This window comes from Paroedura picta, chromosome 16 (assembly GCF_049243985.1).
Source record: "Paroedura picta isolate Pp20150507F chromosome 16, Ppicta_v3.0, whole genome shotgun sequence".
Taxonomy (NCBI): Eukaryota; Metazoa; Chordata; class Lepidosauria; order Squamata; family Gekkonidae; genus Paroedura; species Paroedura picta.
In genome coordinates, this window is record NC_135384.1 from 21,711,152 (window position 1) to 21,729,925 (window position 18,774).

The following is an 18,774-nucleotide window of genomic DNA, read 5'->3' on the forward strand; positions in this document are numbered from 1 at the left end:
TGCAGTGGGTGGCCTCAGAAGGGCAACAACTCGCCACCAAGCCCATGCAGCAAGCCCAGCCCCAGCACAAGCTGGAAGCACCATGGAGGCGAGCATCAGGAGAACCCTGCCGTAGAGCATCCAGCCCTCCAGAGCCGATCTCTGTAGTTGGGAGATTGTTGTAATTCTGAGAGATGCTCAGATTCCACCTAGACCAAGCTTTCTCAACCAGAGTTTCATGGAACTGTGGATTTCTCAGATCGGTGGGACTTAATATATTCTTAATATATTCTTCAGATTTGTTAAACATGGTCATATCAACCCACCCACTCGTCCCAAAATGGCCAATGATGGGCCTGGAGGGGGTGGGAGGGGAGCGTGTACACAGCGATGCTTCCCAATGATATTCTCCAAGATAGCACCACCTCACCTCTGGGGTTTCTCGAAACCTGAAGAATGTTTCAGAGGTTTCTCAATGGTAAAAAAGTTGAGAAAAGCTGACCGACAGGTACAGGCTCCTCCTTCCAAAAGCTGTTAATGAATTATAATAATAGTAATATTAATATATAACGTTATGAGCCTCTTGTGGCACAGAGTGGTAAGGCAGCAACATGCTGTCTGAAGCTCTCTGTCCATGAGGCTGGGAGTTCGATCCCAGCAGCCGGCTCAAGGTTGACTCAGCCTTCCATCCTTCCGAGGTCGGTAAAATGAGTACCCAGCTTGCTGGGGGGTAAACGGTAATGACTGGGGAAGGCACTGGCAAACCACCCCGTATTGAGTCTGCCATGAAAACGCTGGAGGGCGTCACCCCAAGGGTCAGACATGACTCGGTGCTTGCACAGGGGATACCTTTACCTTTAATATATAACGTTATACCTATAATATGAAAGTATAAATAGAAATTACAGTTCACAATTTCACTCCAGCATATATGCAGAACTTTTTTTGTAATTTGTCAAAAGCATTAGTACATCCCCAAAGACTCTCATTATAAAGGGCCATTTTAACAGACTGCAGAAAACAACCTGCCACTGGAGGCTTTTACCTCAGCTTCTGTGGTGGATGGGCTTCAGTTGAGGACCCAATGTGTAGCCCCTCAGAACACGCAGAGCTCTTCTCAACAAGGCAAACAGGACACTTGCGGTCAGGAAAGTGATGACAGGAGAAATCGTGGTCCTAATCTGAACTGGAAGCAGGTTCCCCCTCACTCAGCTTGGTGTAGTGGTCAGGAGCATGGGTTTCTAATCTGGCGAGTGGGGGTTGATTCCCTGCTCCCCCACATGCAGCCAGCTGAATGACCTTGGGCCTGCCACAACACTGATAAAGCTGTTCTGACTGAGCAGTGATATCAGGGCTCTCTCAGCCTCACCTCCCTCACAGGGTGTCTGTTGTGGGGAGAGGAAAGGGAAGGTGAATGGAAGCTGCTTTGAGACTCCTTCTGGAAGAAAAAAGTGGCATATAAAAACCAACTCTTCTTCAGTAATATCAGGGCTCTCTCAGCCTCCCCTCCCTCACAGGGTGTCTGTTGTGGGGAGAGGAAAGGGAAGGCAAATGGAAGCTGCTTTGAGACTCCTTCTGGAAGAAAAAAGTGGCATATAAGACCCTCCTCCTCCTTCTTCATGACTGAAACAAAGTCAGATTGGGGTACCCAGAGATGACGTGCTAGAAACTGCCATATGTTGTTTACCCTTGAGTCACAGCCAAACTTTTTAAAGTATTTGAAGTTTCTGTAATTACAAGGCTTAATCGATTACATTCAGCCCTATAAGAAAAAAGTCTACCAAGCACAACTTAACTTCTTTCCATCCCTTCCGGCTGAAGAGAGACACGGAGAGCTCATCCCATTCCCTGTGTGTGTGTGTGTGTGTGTGGGGGGGGGGGTGATGTACCAAGACACAGCTTTCCAAAGTCTGTCAGTTCACAGATCCAGCCCTTTGGGTGGCGGGCAGTGAGATACTAAAACTGAACAGTCTTAATTAATTTTTTTCTTTCTTGCCAAGGGAACATATCACCGTAGATTTCGTGTGCCTAACCCATGGGGGCCAGGTGCTGGGCTGATCAAAAGGCAGCCGGATACTTTGTTCCGCAGAGCGAGTTCCTGCGTTTTGATTATGTCCTGGCACGGGTCCATTGGCTTTATAAAACCGGCAGCGGGGAGGCATGCCGTCCCAGATGCGTACAGTCATCAACACGCTCCTCTTATAAGCCTAGCCTGATAGCAGTCTCAAGGAGGAGAAGCGGGACAGGATTGTGGCAATTTTTACAAACAGAGGTTCAGGAGATATGTGACCATGTTTATGTGAAAGCTGAAAGGTTGGAATTAATCTGGCGTTGAGTAGCGTGTTCCTTTTGCGGCCGTGCTGCAGCGACTGAAATGTAACATTGAAGCTCAGACCTAAGGAATCCAATCCTGGAGCCTTCTCTGGATAGATTAGCCACAAACCTTTCCATTGGATCTGTGGCGCATCTACCTCCATGGGAGGAGCAGCAGCAGATCTTTGTTCCATCGGGGTAGTTGTCTGTTGCCCAACAGGGGCCGTACTCCTATCCCCAACTATCATCTCCTGCCATTGCTCGTTTCCCCCCAACCAAACAGAATAGCGTAAGAGGAGGAGGAGAAGGAGGAGGAGGAGGAGGAGGAGGAGAAGGAGGAGGAGAAGCAGAAGCAGAAGCAGAAGCAGAAGCAGAAGCAGAAGCAGAAGCAGAAGCAGAAGCAGAAGGAGAAGGAGAAGGAGAAGGAGAAGGAGGAGAAGGAGAAGGAGAAGGAGGAGAAGGAGAAGGAGAAGGAGAAGGAGAAGAGTTGGTTCTTATATGCCGCTTTTCTCTACCCGAAGGAGACTCAAAGCGGCTTACAATCACATTCCCTTTCCTCTTCCCACAGCACACACCCTGTGAGGTAGGTGAGGCTGAGAGAGCCCTGATATCACTGCTCAGTCAGAACAGTTTTATCAGTGCCGTGGCGAGCCCAGGGTCACCCAGCTGGCTGCGTGTGGGAGAGTGCAGAATCGAACCTGGCATGCCAGATTAGAAGTCTGCACTCCTAACCACTACACCAAACTGGCTTTGTTGGATCGTGCCAGTGGTCCATTCAGTCCAACTCTGTAGCTGACAGTGGTAAAAAAACCCAGGTGCCATCACAAGAGGTCCACCAGCAGGGCCAGAACTCCAGAAGCCATCCCACTGTTTCCCTGCAAGCACCAGGAATACAGAGCATCACCCCTCCAGATATAGGGTTCCCTCTATACCTGTGGCTGATAGCCACTGATGGACCTCTGTCCCATATATTTATCCAACCCCCTGTTCAAGTTGTCTGTGCTTGTAGCTGCCATCACATCCTGTAGCCACAAATTCCATGTGTCAATGACTCTTTGTGAGAAGTACTTCCTTTTATCTGTTCTAAACCTACTGTTCATTAATTTTGTTGAGTGGCCATGAAGTCTTGTATTGTGAGAGAGGGAGAGAAGGACTTCTTTCTCCACCTTCTCTCTCCAAGGCATGGTTTTGTAAACCTCTGTCATGTCACCTCTCAATTGTCATTTCTCCAGGCTAAAGGGCCCATGATTCTCTTCTCTCACTTCTTCCCTAAAACTGTGTCTATTCTGGAGGAGTGGAGTACATTTTTTTCCTCTTGTAGTTCTAAGAGGAACAAGGAAAGGTTACTGAGATTTTACAGAATCCTCTGGGCTAACAAAAAAGGGTACTTCAAAGAGGCAGCAGAACACAATTCTCTTTCTCTCTTCTTTCCCTGCCATTGAATAATGCTGGTTGATTTCCTGTCTCCAGTTTAGGCCCTTGGCCAAGCTCTGGACCTAGACAGCTGCTGAGCCATATGCCAACGTCCGATGCTGGCCTTGCTTCACACAGCTGATGTGCAGCTAGAAATGCTTCTTTAAGCTTCTTGGCCGGAAAAGTACAAAATAAATATTGTTCCCAGTTTTTGAAAGCAGCCCTCTCCTCTATTTATAGCATGTGTGTGTGCTTATGTGTGTGGGGGGGGGATCATTTAATTAGATCAGTTTCTCGTAGGGTTGGCAGCGCCAGCTTGGGAAATATCTGAAGATCTTTGGTGTGGAGCTTGAGAAGGTTGGGGTTTGGGCAAGGGAGAAAGTTCAATGTGTTATAATTTATTTATTTGCTTTGATCTGTAGTCCAAGCTTTCTCAAAAAGACTCAGGGCAGCTAATGCCACGGAGTCCCCCTTCCAAAGCAGCCGTCTTCTCCTGTGAACTCATCTCTGTCACCTAGAGATCGGCTGCCATTCCAGAAATCTCTCGCTACCACCCAGAGATTGGCAACTCTCCTTTCTCAAGTGGTTTCCATATGTTGCAGCCATAACACACACCAGCTTGCGACGCTTGTAGATAAGATAAGTCCAACCCAGTTCACTTCCCTTCAGCAATCTCATCCAGGCTTTGTTCACCACTCAATATTCTTCAGCTGTTTTGCTTGTCGTCTAAATTTGGCTCACTTTTCACATTAAGTGAAATCTGTTGATGGAAGTGTGCGTGGGCACTGCTTAAGATGATGGTGCATCGGGAAGCGTTTTCCAAGGTTGTGGCTGTGAAACAACAAAAGGAAGGGATGTATAGATCCTTTGGAGGAAGGCTCCTTGTGCATGCCTGGCATCCATGCTGACTGATTTGGCTGCTGTGAGTGAAGGCTTCTTAGAACATTGCAGCAGGCAGGTTCAGTAGATGAACACATGGTGTTGGACAGCCATGACCACTAGGAAGCAGAGCACTGCATCTACTCAGCTCACCGACATCTACCCTCCCCTCCTTCCTTCCTTCCTTCCTTCCTTCCTTCCTTCCTTCCTTCCTTCCTTCCTACCTTCCTTCTCCTTCCTTCCTTCCTTCCTTCCTCCTTCCTTCCTCCTTCCCTCCTTCCTCTCCTTCCTCCCTTCCCTTCCCTTCCCTTCCCTTCCCAGCCGGAGGAAAACTAATGCCCTCCGACCACATCTAATCCTAAACATCCCCCCCCCCACACACACACACTGGGGTATCCTTAATTCTCTACCTAGCCTCTCTCTAACCCGCCAGCACATCAAGAAATGACCATACTCACCTCCGCCCGCCTACCGCCTCCTCCTCCCCGTCAGCGGGACCCCCTGCCGCGGCTGGAGTGAGCCGCTCTTCCCCTCAGGCCCTGGTGCCGACACACCAGGGCGGTGTTCTCAACTGGGGGAAGAGCGGAGGTCTTCCGTGGGGTGGGGCTGCTGCTGGGGGGGAGGCAGGGGGCCCTGGCTCTCGGTCAGGTAGCTTAAAGCTGACCCGCCTCGAGCCAGGGCCGCCCTTACCAGCCCCCGCCAGGCTGACGCAGCCCACACCCCGGTCCTCCAGCCGCGGAGGGATCTGCCTGGCCGCCTCTGGAAATGAAAAACAAGAACAGCAAAATTAAAATAGTTACTGGGAGGAAAATGACCCCCCCCCAAGCTCTCCCTCCCCCCCTTCCCTCCAAGGCGAGGGCTGGCTCCTTTAGTGGCAGCTGGAGGTTCTTACCGTTGTTTCTTAAAATAGGCGGTAGGCGGCCAGGCTCTCCGCTGAGGGGGGCAGATGTTTTAAATACATTAATTTTTTGCCCTTTAATTAGGACTCCGTCAATTCCTGGAGAAAAAGAGGAATTAGAGAGAACTGAGCTAATGAAAGATTCAGGCTCACATACCAGCTAGGGTGAGACCTCCCTCTCCGGACCGACCCTGAAACAACCTTTCTAGGCTTCCCCCGGAGGCTGGCTTCTCCCCCAGGGGTCCCTTGTTTCCTTCAGCCTTTAGGCCCCACAATGTTGGACTCCAGGTGGGAACTTTGTGCTCCTGGACGCTTCCTTTGTGCTCCTGGACGCTTCCTCAGCCAGGCACACAAAAGCTCCCACCTGGAACACAACTGGGTGGGGCGTGGGAAACCTTCCAAGTTGGACTCACCAATTGGCTGTACCAGCCGCATCCTCGCCCAAAAGTTTGGATGAAATGCCCCCACGGGTGCTGGGGGGCAGGATGTCCCCCTGGACCGACTGTGATGCGAGAATGGTTCTGGCCATCCCCATGGCAACCCTGCAGCTAATTAGGCAGAGGCAGGAAGGAGCCCTGGAGAGGCCGGTGCTGAGGACAGCAGAGGGCCTCGGGGCAGGCAGGGGTGACCAGCCAGGGGCTCGGGCCAGAGACAGAGGCGAGATTTAGGAGCATTAGGAGAGAATTAGAGGAATTGGGCAGAGATTCATTCCCTCTGCTTGGGAGACACCTTTTGGTTGCCAACCTTTGGGGGCAGCCTGGAGATCTCCCAGAATTCCAGTGGCTCTCAGGCAGCAGAGATCAGGGTCCCTGGAGAACCAAGTAGGTAGACAAATTGAGAACCAGGCTGCCTTGGAGGGCAGGCCCTGTGGCATGATGTCATCCACCCCCTGACCCCAAGCCCTCCCTCCCAGTCTCAACCCCCCCCCCCAATAACCTCCAGATATTCCCTGTCTGAAGCTGTCAACCCCAGAGCACTCACTAAAGGCCTCCCTCCCTTCGTGCATCCCCTTCATTTAAGGAGGGGAACCTGCCAGAGGTCCTGAGAGTCAGGGCTCCAGCATGCCAGGCCACCCCCCCCCCCTCCAGCTGTGCCTGCTGATCCCCTCCCAGCCCCTACCCCACATCACCTAAGGGGAGCTCCCTGAGCCACAAGGGGGGGGGTAGTAAATGAACAACATCCATTGTGTAAAGAGAACACCTAAAGAATTGGTGGTTCACCTTCCAAGGCAGCCCTTTTCTAAAGGTGAAATGATCCCTGTATTACCTGGAGACCAGTTTCTTTCTTTCTTTCTTTCTTTCTTTCTTTCTTTCTTTCTTTCTTTCTTTCTTTCTTTCTTTCTTTCTTTCTTTCTTTCTTTCTTTCTTTCTTTCTTTCTTTCTTTCTTTCTTTCTTTCTTTCTTTCTTTCTTTCTTTCTTTCTTTCTTTCTTTCTCTCTCTCTCTCTCTCTCTCTCTCTCTCCTCCCCCTCCCTCCCTCCCTCCCTCATTCATTCATTCATTCATTCATTCATTCATTCATTCATTCATTCATTCATTCATTCATTCATTCATTCATTCATTCATTCAATTTATATACCATCCCTCACTATGACATCTCAGGGCGGTGTACATAGAAACAGTAGGAATGAGAGAGTACCCTGAAAAAGATGTTTAACAATGAGAATGAATCATAAATGGTCCTAAATAGTTAATGCCAATCATAATTTTGGAATGTTGTGCATTGAGGCAACTGCAGCAATTAAGAGGGGACAGGTAGATCTGCCAACAGTGATCATAAGCTTGGGGACCTGTGGAACATCAAATTACCTGGCAGGGATGCATACAGGTTGCTTGGAGTTCTCCCATCGCTGGCCTCAACCAAAAGCCGGGTGGGAGAGCTCCATTCTGCAGGCCCTGTGGACCTCACTGTGGTGAGGTGTTCTTGTGTCAAATAGGGTGCTAGTAGCTTGGCTTGGTGGAGATGGAAAAATGCCAGATGTGCTCCTTTCATGACTTGAGCTTCCATAGATAAGGAAGTGTCAAGGTGGAGGTGACCGTCGCATGGATCACCGTAGCCAGGTGTTCCAGGGACAGGTAGGGCTCTAGTAGCCTCTCCTGGCAAAGATGGAAAAATAGCACCACAAAACCCCAACTGGAAACAGCCAGAGCCTTAAAAGGCTGAGTGTCTGTATAACATCAGTTAATAACAACATTATATAGCTTCTATTGTATACAACTTTAAAACTTAAAAAATTAAAAACATACGTACGCAGGCAATTGCATTAACAGTGTAATATGCCCTATATAAGTCAGGTATAGATCTGACACCTTTCAGCCCATGGAGGGCCTTCTTCATGATCTGATTATGACACACACTCATTCATTAAACATAAGATATGAGCAGCCACTAAAAGAACCAAAACAAATGCTGAAAAATAGCACAGTCAATCAATGGAAGATGCCTATTTTCCAGTTATTAGTTCTCCAAGGGCTGCCGATAATTCCAACGAGGTGTACAATTGTTAGTGCACGTATTGCAATGAGAAAAGGGATGAGGATGGCCAAGCAAAGGCTGTGAGCAAAGGCTGAGGGTCCTGTAAATGTTCAGTCTGGAGGCTAAGGAGGGACATAAGCTTTTGAAAGGCTGTCACATGGGGGAGGGCAGGGAGGGATTGCTGTTGGCAGCAGAGGACATGGCTCTCGTGAATGGGCTTAAACTACAGGCAGAAGGGTACTGTATGGATATTAGGGAATTTTTATGTTACAGTAAGGGTAGTGGAGTGCAGTAGAGAGGCAGCAGTGGAATTGGCTATCTAGGGAGGTGGCGAGCTCCCCGTCACTGGCGGTCTTCAAGCATCAGCTGGATAAACACTTGTCAGGGATGCTGTAGGCCAGGGGTAGTCAACCTGTGGTCCTCCAGATGTTCATGGACTACAATTCCCATGAGCCCCTGCCAGCGACTGAGAATTGTAGTCCATGAACATCTGGAGGACCACAGGTTGACTACCCCTGCTATAGGCCAAGCTCTAGTTAAACATTTATTGGGTGACATGACTATATATGGTTGTCAACTCTCCCACCACTCCCAAAATGGCCAATGACGGGCCTGGAGGGGACGAGAAGGGGCAGGGCTGCAGGTGGGCGTGTCCACAGCTATGCTTCTCAGCCATATTCTGCATGATCATGCCACTTCTGGGGCTTCTGAAAGCCTGAAGAATATTCCAGGGGTTTCTCGACTGTAAAAAGGCTGCTCTAGGCTGATCCTGCATTGATCAGAGAGTCAGATTAGGTGTCCTCTTTGGCTCCATCCTTCTCTATGATTCTGTTCTATGATCCTATGAGACTCAGGTGGTCTCCTCTTTTACCCCACATGCTGTTCCTGCCTTGGACCCCTCCACCGCATGCTGTTACAGAAACAGGTCTAGGGGAAATCTATTTGACCTGTGGGCCATGTGGGCCATGTTTGACCATGTAGCCATGTGGTTTTCTACAACGAGCCAAATAACTCCCCCCTCTGCCACTGCTGCCTCTGCTTGGGGAAGGGATGCCAGCTTCCTAGTTGGACCTGGAATCACATCTTTATCACCAGACTACAGAGATCAGTTCCCCAGGAGAAAATGGCTGTTCTGGAGGGTAGACTCTATGGCAGGGGTAGTCAAACTGCGGCCCTCCAGATGTCCATGGACTACAATTCCCAGGAGCCCCCTGCCAGCGAATGCTGGCAGAGGGCTCCTGGGAATTGTAGTCCATGGACATCTGGAGGGCCGCAGTTTGACTACCCCTGGCATTGTACCCTGAGGTCCCTGTCCTCCCCAGGCTCCATCCCCCCCAGGAGGTGCAGCTAGCAACCCCACCTACCCCACCTCCTGCTGGTGACCAGCGTGGACCCCTGGCAACCCTAGTTTGGGGTAACAGCCTGGTGAGGAGCAATGAGCTTCTTCTGCCTGCGCTGCCATGTGCCCCAACCACAGGGAGAACCATGTGAGCCTAGAGGCAAGGAGAAATGTGAGCCACATATGAGAGTAATTGAGTTCCTCCATCCTGTAATCATTGTCAAAGCTGACCCATGGAGTGGTAAGCCTTTTGGAGTGGGCTTGTCATTTCCTGTAATTTTCTGTAATGCCTGTTAAGACTTGTACTACTAGTAGTACCACTATTGTTAGGCTTTAACTTTGAGGGTTAGGTTCCTTCTCTGGGTGGCAGGTAGAAATCTTGGAGGTTGTCTAGTCTACCTTGATGACTGTTTCTGAGACTTCCATACTTGCAGGTGCTACTAACAGGAGGTGGGAAGCAATACTGTATCATGAATTAAATTTCACATGTAACATTTGGTTAAATCACTCTGCATGCACAAAGGCATTTCATTAAAAAAAATTTTTTGTTTCATGTTGGTTCCTTGACACACTGTTTGCCAGGACACTAAAAAAGAAGCTCTCTCACATTAAAAGTTTTATCAAGGTAGCTATGCAAAATCCCCTTCCTAAGACAGGATGAATTAACTGCTTTATCATTCTTTCCTCTCTAGCTCTCTCGATGTTTGGGCATTTGGATAATGGACTTTTCCAGATGTTAGCCTCCTCCCCCCTTGGTGCCAATAGCACCTGTAGGCTAAAAGCAGGAAGGTTTGTTCTCCCCCACCCCATAGCCCCTTTTAAGAGAGAGAGAAATTAAAAGCCAGGTGAACTTGATGGGAGCAGTAGCAGGAGATGGAGGTCTGGTGCCCAGAAAGCAAGAAGAGACCAAAAAGCCAGTTCTGGTAAGAATTAATAGGGCTTTAGTTGCACCATAACCTTCTAACTTTGCCTTTATTTCTGCATGCCTTAGATCTAAAGTGCAATTTAAGTGGAGCTCTTTCTAAAATTATGAACCCCAGTGGGAGCTTTGGTGAAACTGGAGCAAGTGACGGTACAAATTTCTCACGAGTAAAGTTACAACACATTGGGGGTTAATGTGCCACAGCATATACTAAGAGCAGCAAAGCTGTAACAGGTTGGAGCTTAACAGGAAGACTAGGGAGGTCTTGGGAGTTAAAAGGCCACCTTCTCCCCCCATGAGTCATTAAGATGCTCAAATAGGGTTGCCAGCCTCCAGGTGGTGGCTGGATATCTCCTGGGAGTACAAGTGATCTCCAGGGGATAGAGTTCACCTGGAGAAAATGGCCACCTTGAAAGGTGGACTCTGTGACATTGTACCTTATTAAAATCTCTGCTGCCCCCCAAACCCCCTTCCTCAGGATCCACTAACCAAATCTTCAGGTATTTCCCAAACCAGAGCTGGCAACCCCATTCCCAAGACTAGGAGTAACCTTTACACAATATCTTTTGCTTGGACAACACAGGGCTCCAGAGAGGTGATCCCGTAGTACTGCCATCTCTGGAGTGCTTTTCCTCCAAAGATGTTGCCTGACCATCTCCCAGAGAGCAATGCAACAGCCCACCCAGGGATGCTCAGTTCCCCTGCACCAGTGGAGGACCAGTGGGGTGTCCACAGAGCTCATTTCCCTGCATCTTTGCTGACCCCCAAAGTAGCTATTCCCCCTTGCTACACAGTGGGGAGCTTTTCAAGGTTATTTATTAAAAAAACAAAACAAAACCCCTGGTAATTGGCCCATCAATATGTCAACACATTAGGATATTGCTACATACAGAGTTATGTGGAGGAAACAGTGCTGCTTTTTTTTGGAAAGGCTCTGACTTGGTCATTCTTAACGGGGGTGGTACTCTACCACCTTGCAGGCCCCTGCAGCTCTCAGCAGGCATTCCTGACTTTGGGGGGCAACTGGGATTTTAGGCAACCCCTTTGTTTATTTATTGATTTATATTTATATCTCACTGCTCTCAAATGTCTCGTGGCGGTTTATAAAATCCATGAATACAATAAAATCCCCTATAATCACCCATTAAAACACAATTAGGACAATAGCATAATATCAGATGGAAGACAATAAAATATTACCACTCCCCTCCCTCCCCCCGTTAAGTATGAATCTGTTGCTCTCTGTCTGGAAGCGAGGGACTTAGTTGATTCCAGCTACAGATCCTCAGCTGACAACATCGGGTACCGCTCTGGTCTCAACCATACACCTGGCAGAGGAGCTCCAGCCTGCGGAAAGCTGACAAATCCTGCAGGGCCCGCAGCTCTTCCAGGAGCTCGTTCCACCAGGTTGAGGCCAGGGCCGAAAAAGCCCTGGCCCTAGTTGAGGCCAGGTGTATGTCCCAGGGGCCCATTTGCAGGGGCTTCTGATGTAGCCAGCATGGTGTAGTAGTTAGAGCAGGGGTAGTCAAACTGCAGGCCTCCAGATGTCCATTGACTACAATTCCCATGAGCCGGCAGGGGCTCATGGGAATTGGTCCATGGACATCTGGAGGCCCGCAGTTTGACTACCCCTGAGTTAGAGCCTTCGGCCACGTCCTGGGAGACCCAGGTTTGAATTCCATCTGCCATAGATGCTTGCTGGGTCACTTTGGGCCAGGCACACATTCTCAGCCCAACCTAACCTTGTGAAGATAAAATGAAGGAGAGCAGACCAACAAGATTTTCAGAATATAAAAAGATTTTCAAATGTTCAGGGGTCAACATTCCCTTCGTCAGATACCTGGCAAATAAATAGAAAGATAATAGCTAGATCAGGCTTTCTCAACCAGGGTTTCGTGAAACCCTGGAGTTTCTTGATGGCCCTAGAAAGGTTTCCCGAAAGTATGGGAGTTTCATTATTTAAAATTGTATTTATTATTAGCTTTCTATATCACCACCTCTCGAAAGACTTGAAAGTAATTAATTGTGTGATATCTTTAAAAATTGTTTTAACATTTATTGGGTGATAAGACCATATACAGAGCCTCTTGTGGCGCAGAGTGGTAAGGCAGCCGTCTGAAAGCTTTGCCCACGAGGCTGGGAGTTCAATCCCAGCAGCCGGCTCAAGGTTGACTCAGCCTTCCATCCTTCCGAGGTTGGTAAAATGAGTACCCAGCTTGCTGGGGGGTAAACGGTAATGATTGGGGAAGGCACTGGCAAACCACCCCGTATTGAGTCTGCCATGAAAACGCTAGAGGGCATCACCCCAAGGGTCAGACATGACCCGGTGCTTGCACAGGGGATACCTTAACCTTTACCTTTAAGACCATATACAGAGCCTCTTGTGGTGCAGAGTGGTAAGGCAGCAGATATGCAGTCTGAAAGCTCTGCCCATGAAGCTGGGAGTTCAATCCCAGCAGCCGGCTCAAGGTTGACTCGGCCTTCCATGCTTCTGAGGTCGGCAAAATGAGTACCCAGCTTGCTGGGGGGGTAAACGGTAATGACTGGGGAAGGCACTGGCAAACCACCCCGTATTGAGTCTGCCATGAAAACGCTGGAGGGCGTCACCCCAAGGGTCAGACATGACCCGGTGCTTGCACAGGGGATACCTTTACCTTTACTTTTTAAGACCATATATGGTCATGTCTACCTGCCCCCCAATGGCCAATGATGGGCTTGGAGGGAGTTGGGAGGGTCCCTGGATGGGCATGTCCACAGCTCTGCTTCCCAGCCATATTCTGCATGACTGCACCACTTCTGGGATTTCTCAAAGAAGATGTTTCAGGTGTTTCTCAGTGGTCAAGAGAAAGGCTGAGCTAGATAATAGATAAATAGATAAAGCAGCATTCTGACAAGTGGTGGAGAAGAGTCGTGTTATGCTGGTTGCCCCAATCTGAAGATAAAATCCCAGATTTCTCCCCCAGGTCCTTGAAAAAGTGGGATGCAGCAAGCAGGAAAGAAGCCTCGTGTTATCAACTTGGCTGCTGACTAGCAGGTACAAAGGTTTCATCGAAATGTATGTCTCAGATTTAGATAGGTACTGTGTAAAATATGTAGCTCCAAGAACCACACAAAACTGGAATCGCTGCAGCTCTTTAATTGTGAACGTACATGATACAGATAGCAACACACCTTCACTCTGCAAACCCCCCACCCCAAGGTCCCAACATATATACCAGGCGTAGTCAAACTGCGGCCCTCCAGATGTCCATGGACTACAATTCCCAGGAGCCCCTGCCAGCAAACGCTGGCAGGGGCTCCTGGGAATTGTAGTCCATGGACATCTGGAGGGCCGCAGTTTGACTACCCCTGATATATACACACAGGTAACATTGGGGCTGACCCTGGGTGGCACACCATTGGCTCAGACCCCTTGATTAATTGAACTGATTGGCTCTCACGGTGGCCACGACAGTTTGAGTCCAGGTCTACCCATTCCTACCGTACACCATGTGCTTGCTCCTCTGTAGGATCGCCCGCGTGTCCGCATCACAACATACAGTATGCCAATAACATAATAAATATACCTATATAAATGAAGTTGCTTTTTCTTGGTTCGAAGGGGGCATCTGATATTTATGCTGCTTACTTGGGGAGTGGTAGAGGATTAAAGGCTCAAAACCAGTGGTTTGTCCAGAGAACAAACAGGAGACAGGAGAAACCGAAAGACAGAAGTCAAACGGTCAGCCTGTTCTGTTCAGGAGATGTATCAGTCAGTCTTTGCAGTACACTTTTACGCTTGGGTTTCCTTTTTGGCTCAGTGTCAGCCCTGGATTGCTCCCCCTTCCTTAGGGGAAATGAGATATGTCCTATTCTTGAATATTAGGTCAAAAAGAACAACCATTCTGGGGAGTGGGACTATAGATCAGGGCCATGTTGCAAGGGCAGGAAAGGGTTAGGCCTTTTCTCTCACACTCCCCCCCCCCCCCAAATGCGAATTGAATCTTGCTTGCCCTGGAGAGAGAGAGAACCCTGCTTTTTACAGCCAAAATACTCACACAGTGGCTTACAATCACCTTCCTTTCCTCTCCCCACCACAGACACCTTGTGAGGGAGGTGAGGCTGAGAGAGCTCTGACAGGACTGGCCCAAGGTCACCCAGCTGGCTGCCGGTGGAAGAGCGGGGAATCAAGCCTGATTCTCCAGACTAGAAGCCACTGCTCGTAACCACTACACCAGGGGTAGTCAACCTGTGGTCCTCCAGATGTCCATGGACTACAATTCCCATGAGCCCCTGCCAGCATTTGCTGGCAGGGGCTCATGGGAATTGTAGTCCATGGACATCTGGAGGACCACAGGTTGACTACTCCTGCACTACAACACTACTCCAGAGCACAAGTCCCAAGACTCACCTTATTTCACCTGTGTGCTTTCTCTTGTACTGCAAATAGCCATTTGGGGGGGGGGGGGGGAGAATCAGGAAAAGGCATCATGGGATTAGAGTTGCCAGCTGTGGGTCGGAGGATACCTGGCAATTGTAGAGCTGGAGGCTGGGGAGGGCAGGGACCTCAACAAAGAGTCCACCCTCCAAAGTAGCCAATTTCTGCAGCAGGACATCTTGGTCAATTGTAATAGCAGGAGATATCCAGGTGCTATCTGGATGTTGGCAACCCTAGCTAGGGGGAGAAGTTGAGCCCCCTCCCCTCCACCGTCACCCCTGTCTGAATCTAGCATACCCCCCCCCCCAACATGCAGAGGCTTTTAGCATTAAAAAGAAATTCGTGGGAGAGCCTCAGTCTGCCAGGAAGTGCGGAGCAAGCAAACCAGGAGTTTTGTATTGGCTGCAGCAAGCCTTTTCACACGTCTTAAAGAGCAGGCCTGGATTTGCCACTGGAAATTCATTCCATGAGCAGCTGCAGCTAATCCAGAAAGTGCATTTGCAGGTAGACGCTTCTCTTCGCAACTCCAGTCTGGACCCCGCATCATATTTACTCTCAGGCATAGAGGAGGAGGAAGAGGAAGAAGAAGAGTTGGCTCTTATATGCGACTTTTCTCTACCTGAAGGAGTCTCAAAGTGGCTTCCAATTGCCTTCCCTTCCTCTCCCCACAACAGACACCCTGTGAGGGAGGGGAGGCTGAGAGAGCCCTGATATCTCTGCTCGGTCAGAACAGCTTTCTCAGTGCTGTGGCGAGCCCAAGGTCACTCAGTTGGCTGCATGTGGAGGAGCGGGAAATCAAACCCAGCTCACCAGATTAGAAGTCCACCCTCCTAAGCAGTACACCAAGCACTAGAGGGATGGGATTGGTCCAGAGGTTGAGTGCAGACATGCTTTACCTGCATCTTAAAGCCAAATACATGGGAATGTAAAGTTTTGTGGCTAGAATACAGGATGTGCAACTACATTCCAGTTGGCAAGTGTGGCCACCAGTGGGAGTCTATGGCACTGTATGACAGGCTACAGCTAGGAGTGCCAGGTCTCCCTAGGCCACAAGGAAGGGATTGGGGGTGGGGGGGGGGAGTTACCACATCTAGGCTTCTCATAGTTGAATGTCCTAGAAATCTGTCTTGCATATATATAAAACAAGATATGTTGAGTATAGTTAGTTCATTTTTAGCTTAGGCCTTTTTTAGCCTAGCTCATTGCACAAGCAGGCAGCGTACTGCAGGGAACCCTGGGACCCGAGAAGAACCCCTAAAAGAGTCAAAGCCCCCCCCCCAAAAAAAAAGTGAGGCTGGCTGCTCTTAAGCATCCATTTCCTGCTGGGGAGCTGAACTCTGTAATCTGGAAATGAGCTGTAATCCTGGGGGATCCCCGGGTCCTACCTGGAGGCTGGCGTCCCTGCATGCCAGGAAGCAAAAAAGAAGCAAAAACCAATATTTGATTGGCTCAATTAGCCCGAGGGAGGGCGGAAATCCTAACAGGGATTTCCAGATCAAAACTGGGACCCTGCAAACTTTGAAGTGATCTGAAGTCAACTGTGCCCACTGACATGTGGGTAACGCACTGTTCACAGGAATTTTGTGAGGATCAAAATAGTTTTTTTTTCATTGCACACATTTTCATCTCATCTCATTTCATCTTGCTATTTAAAAAAAAAATCATCTGAAGGTTTCTTTCTTTCAAAAAACGAGGCAGGCATGTTATAAATCCGATACCAGCCTGGTCTTGTTTAGTGTCAGCTAGACAAGTTTGCCGCCTGCCTGGGGCTCAGAGGTGCCAAACAAGCTCAGCCTAATGGCGTTTTTGCCCTTTTCAAGTCGTGCCCAAATCCCCGCCCTGAAAGCGATTAATGAGTTTAATTAAGGAACGGGGCAGGTGGGAAGAGGTGTTTCCTGTTTGAAAGCAGAGAGGGGGAAACGGATTTCCTAACAGTGGTGGTGTGGGACTAGGGCCTGGGAGACCCAGTTTCGAATCCCCACTCATCTTATGGAAGCTTGCTGGCTGACCTTGGGCCAGGATCATACTCTCACCCTGTCCCACCTCACAGGGTGGTTGTGAGGATAAAATGGAAGGGAGAAGGATGGTATAAGCCACCCTGGGCCCTCTTTGGCAGAGGTGGGCTTAGGTCTCCCCTGGTGACCTGTGGGAGGGAGGGGGTCGGAGTGCCTGACCCTGGTTGGGAAGCTCTTGTAGATTTGGGGTTGGAGATTAGGGAAGAGAGGGACCTTGTGGTGGGGGTGACATGCCACTAAACGCTCCCTCCAAAGCATCCATTTTCTCCAGGGGACAGGATCTCTCTAGCCTGGAAATCAGCTGTCATTCTGTGGGATCCCCAAGCAAGATATAAATAGTATGCAAATAAATAAATATTCTGCCAGAGGCTGTTCTGGTCCCCTGGGCCATGTGAAACAGTGCTTCTGAGCGTATAAAGAATTCCTTTTCTTCACTGCCAGCCTATGCGTTTAGTTTCAGATATGTTTTACATGGTTACTGTTTCCCACTGTTTAAAAAATTCCAACAAGAAGGAGAGGAGGTGTTTTTTTGGACTTCACTTTTCACTACCTGAAGGAATCCCAAAGCGGCTTACAAACACCTTTCCCTTCCTCTCCCCACGACAGATAATCTGTGCGGTAGGTGGGGGGTGAGAGAGCTCTAAGAGAACTGCTCTGCAAGAACAGATTTCAGAGAACTGTGACTGGTCCAAGTTCACCCTGCAGGATTCATGTGGAGGAGGAGTGGGGAATCTAGGCTGGCTCTCCATGTTACAATCCGCTGCTCATAACCGCTGCCCCACTCTGGGTCTCAGGAGCGTGCCAAATGGCATATCTGGAGTTTAATCTCCTTGTTTGGTCCCGAATCCAGAGACTCCCAAAGGCTGAGTCAGGTGGAGCGTTGAGCAATTCGTGATCAGATCTCCCGAGCAATTTTTCAAGGCTAACTTGCCATGGTGGGTGGCCCTGATTCCCATCAGCGAGGGGGGTTCCTTCTTTCTTTCACGGTGCCATTTTCCTACCTTCCTGTAGTTCCCCTGGAGCGACAGCATCTTGGCATGAGCAGCAGCTCGCCTTCCTTGAGAGTCTGTGTCAGTGCAAAAATCCCAGGCATGCGTTTTATTTTATTTATTTGTTTATTTGTTTGTTTGTTGGATTTCTATCCCGTCACTCCCTGAAGGCTCGTGGCGGGTTACAAGATATAGATAGATAAAACCCCAAGAAAATTACCCCTAAAAATGTCTAAAATCACATAACCTACAACCCGAAGATGTACCGCAGCGAAAACCCATTAAAGAGCTCCCCCCACTCAATCCGGGCTAGGCAGAGGGAATTGTCATGAGCCGCCTCAGATGGTTCAGATCAGGGGTAGTCAAACTGCGGCCCTCCAGATGTCCATGGACTACAATTCCCAGGAGCCCCTGCCAGCAAATGCTGGCAGGGGCTCCTGGGAATTGTAGTCCATGGACATCTGGAGGGTCGCAGTTTGACTACCCTGGTTCAGATAGTACAGACGGTTCAGATGGTTCAGAGGGGGGTCAGATCTTCCTTAGCACGCTGGCCTCAGCCATGGACCTGGCGGAAGATCTCCATCTTTCAGGGCCTACGGAGCACCGAAAGCTGCCGCAGGGCCCGTAGCTTTTCCGGGAGCTCATTCCACCAGGTAGGGGCCAGGATCGAAAAGGCCCTGGCCCTGGTTGAGGCCAAGCACGCCTCCCTGGGGCCGGGTATGGCCAGTAGATTTACAGCCACAGAGAGTAAGGCTCTGCGGGGGGCATAGGGCGAAAGGCGGTCCCTCAGGTATGTGGGACCCAGACTGCGTAGGGCCTTAGAAAAAGGGTCAGTTTTTATACCCCACTTTTCTCTACCCAAAGTAGTCTCAAAGTGGCTTCCAATAGCCTTCCCTTCCTCTCCCCACAACAGACACCCTGTGAGGTAGGTGGGGCAGAAAGAGCTCTGAAAGAACTGCTCTGTGAGAACAGTTCTAACAGGACTGTGACTGGCCCAAGTACAGCTAGTTGGCTGCACGTGGAGGGGGAGTGGGGACCCAAACCTGCTGTTCTTAACTGCTATACCACACTGCCCCCCCCCCCCATCTTGGCCTAGCCTTTTCAAGCAATGGAGAGGAAGAAAAACTACAAAAGCA

At 49.5% G+C, this 18,774-nt stretch overlaps 2 long non-coding RNA genes across 2 annotated transcripts in view; one reads left to right on the plus strand and one right to left on the minus strand.

The window, feature by feature from the left end:
• Positions 1-3,970, plus strand: part of LOC143826267 (uncharacterized) — a 41,140-nt gene extending 37,170 nt beyond the window's left edge. The window contains exon 7 of the long non-coding RNA XR_013227038.1: positions 3,763-3,970. This is a non-coding gene — a long non-coding RNA (uncharacterized LOC143826267). The remainder of the gene's footprint in view (positions 1-3,762) is intronic.
• Positions 3,971-4,092: 122 nt separating this feature from the next.
• On the minus strand, positions 4,093-5,921 carry LOC143826266 (uncharacterized). The gene is made up of 4 exons (XR_013227037.1): positions 5,896-5,921; positions 5,477-5,581; positions 5,043-5,343; positions 4,093-4,536 (listed from the first exon to the last, which is right to left on the minus strand). It is a non-coding gene; the product is annotated as an uncharacterized LOC143826266 (long non-coding RNA).
• Positions 5,922-18,774: the final 12,853 nt, after the last annotated feature.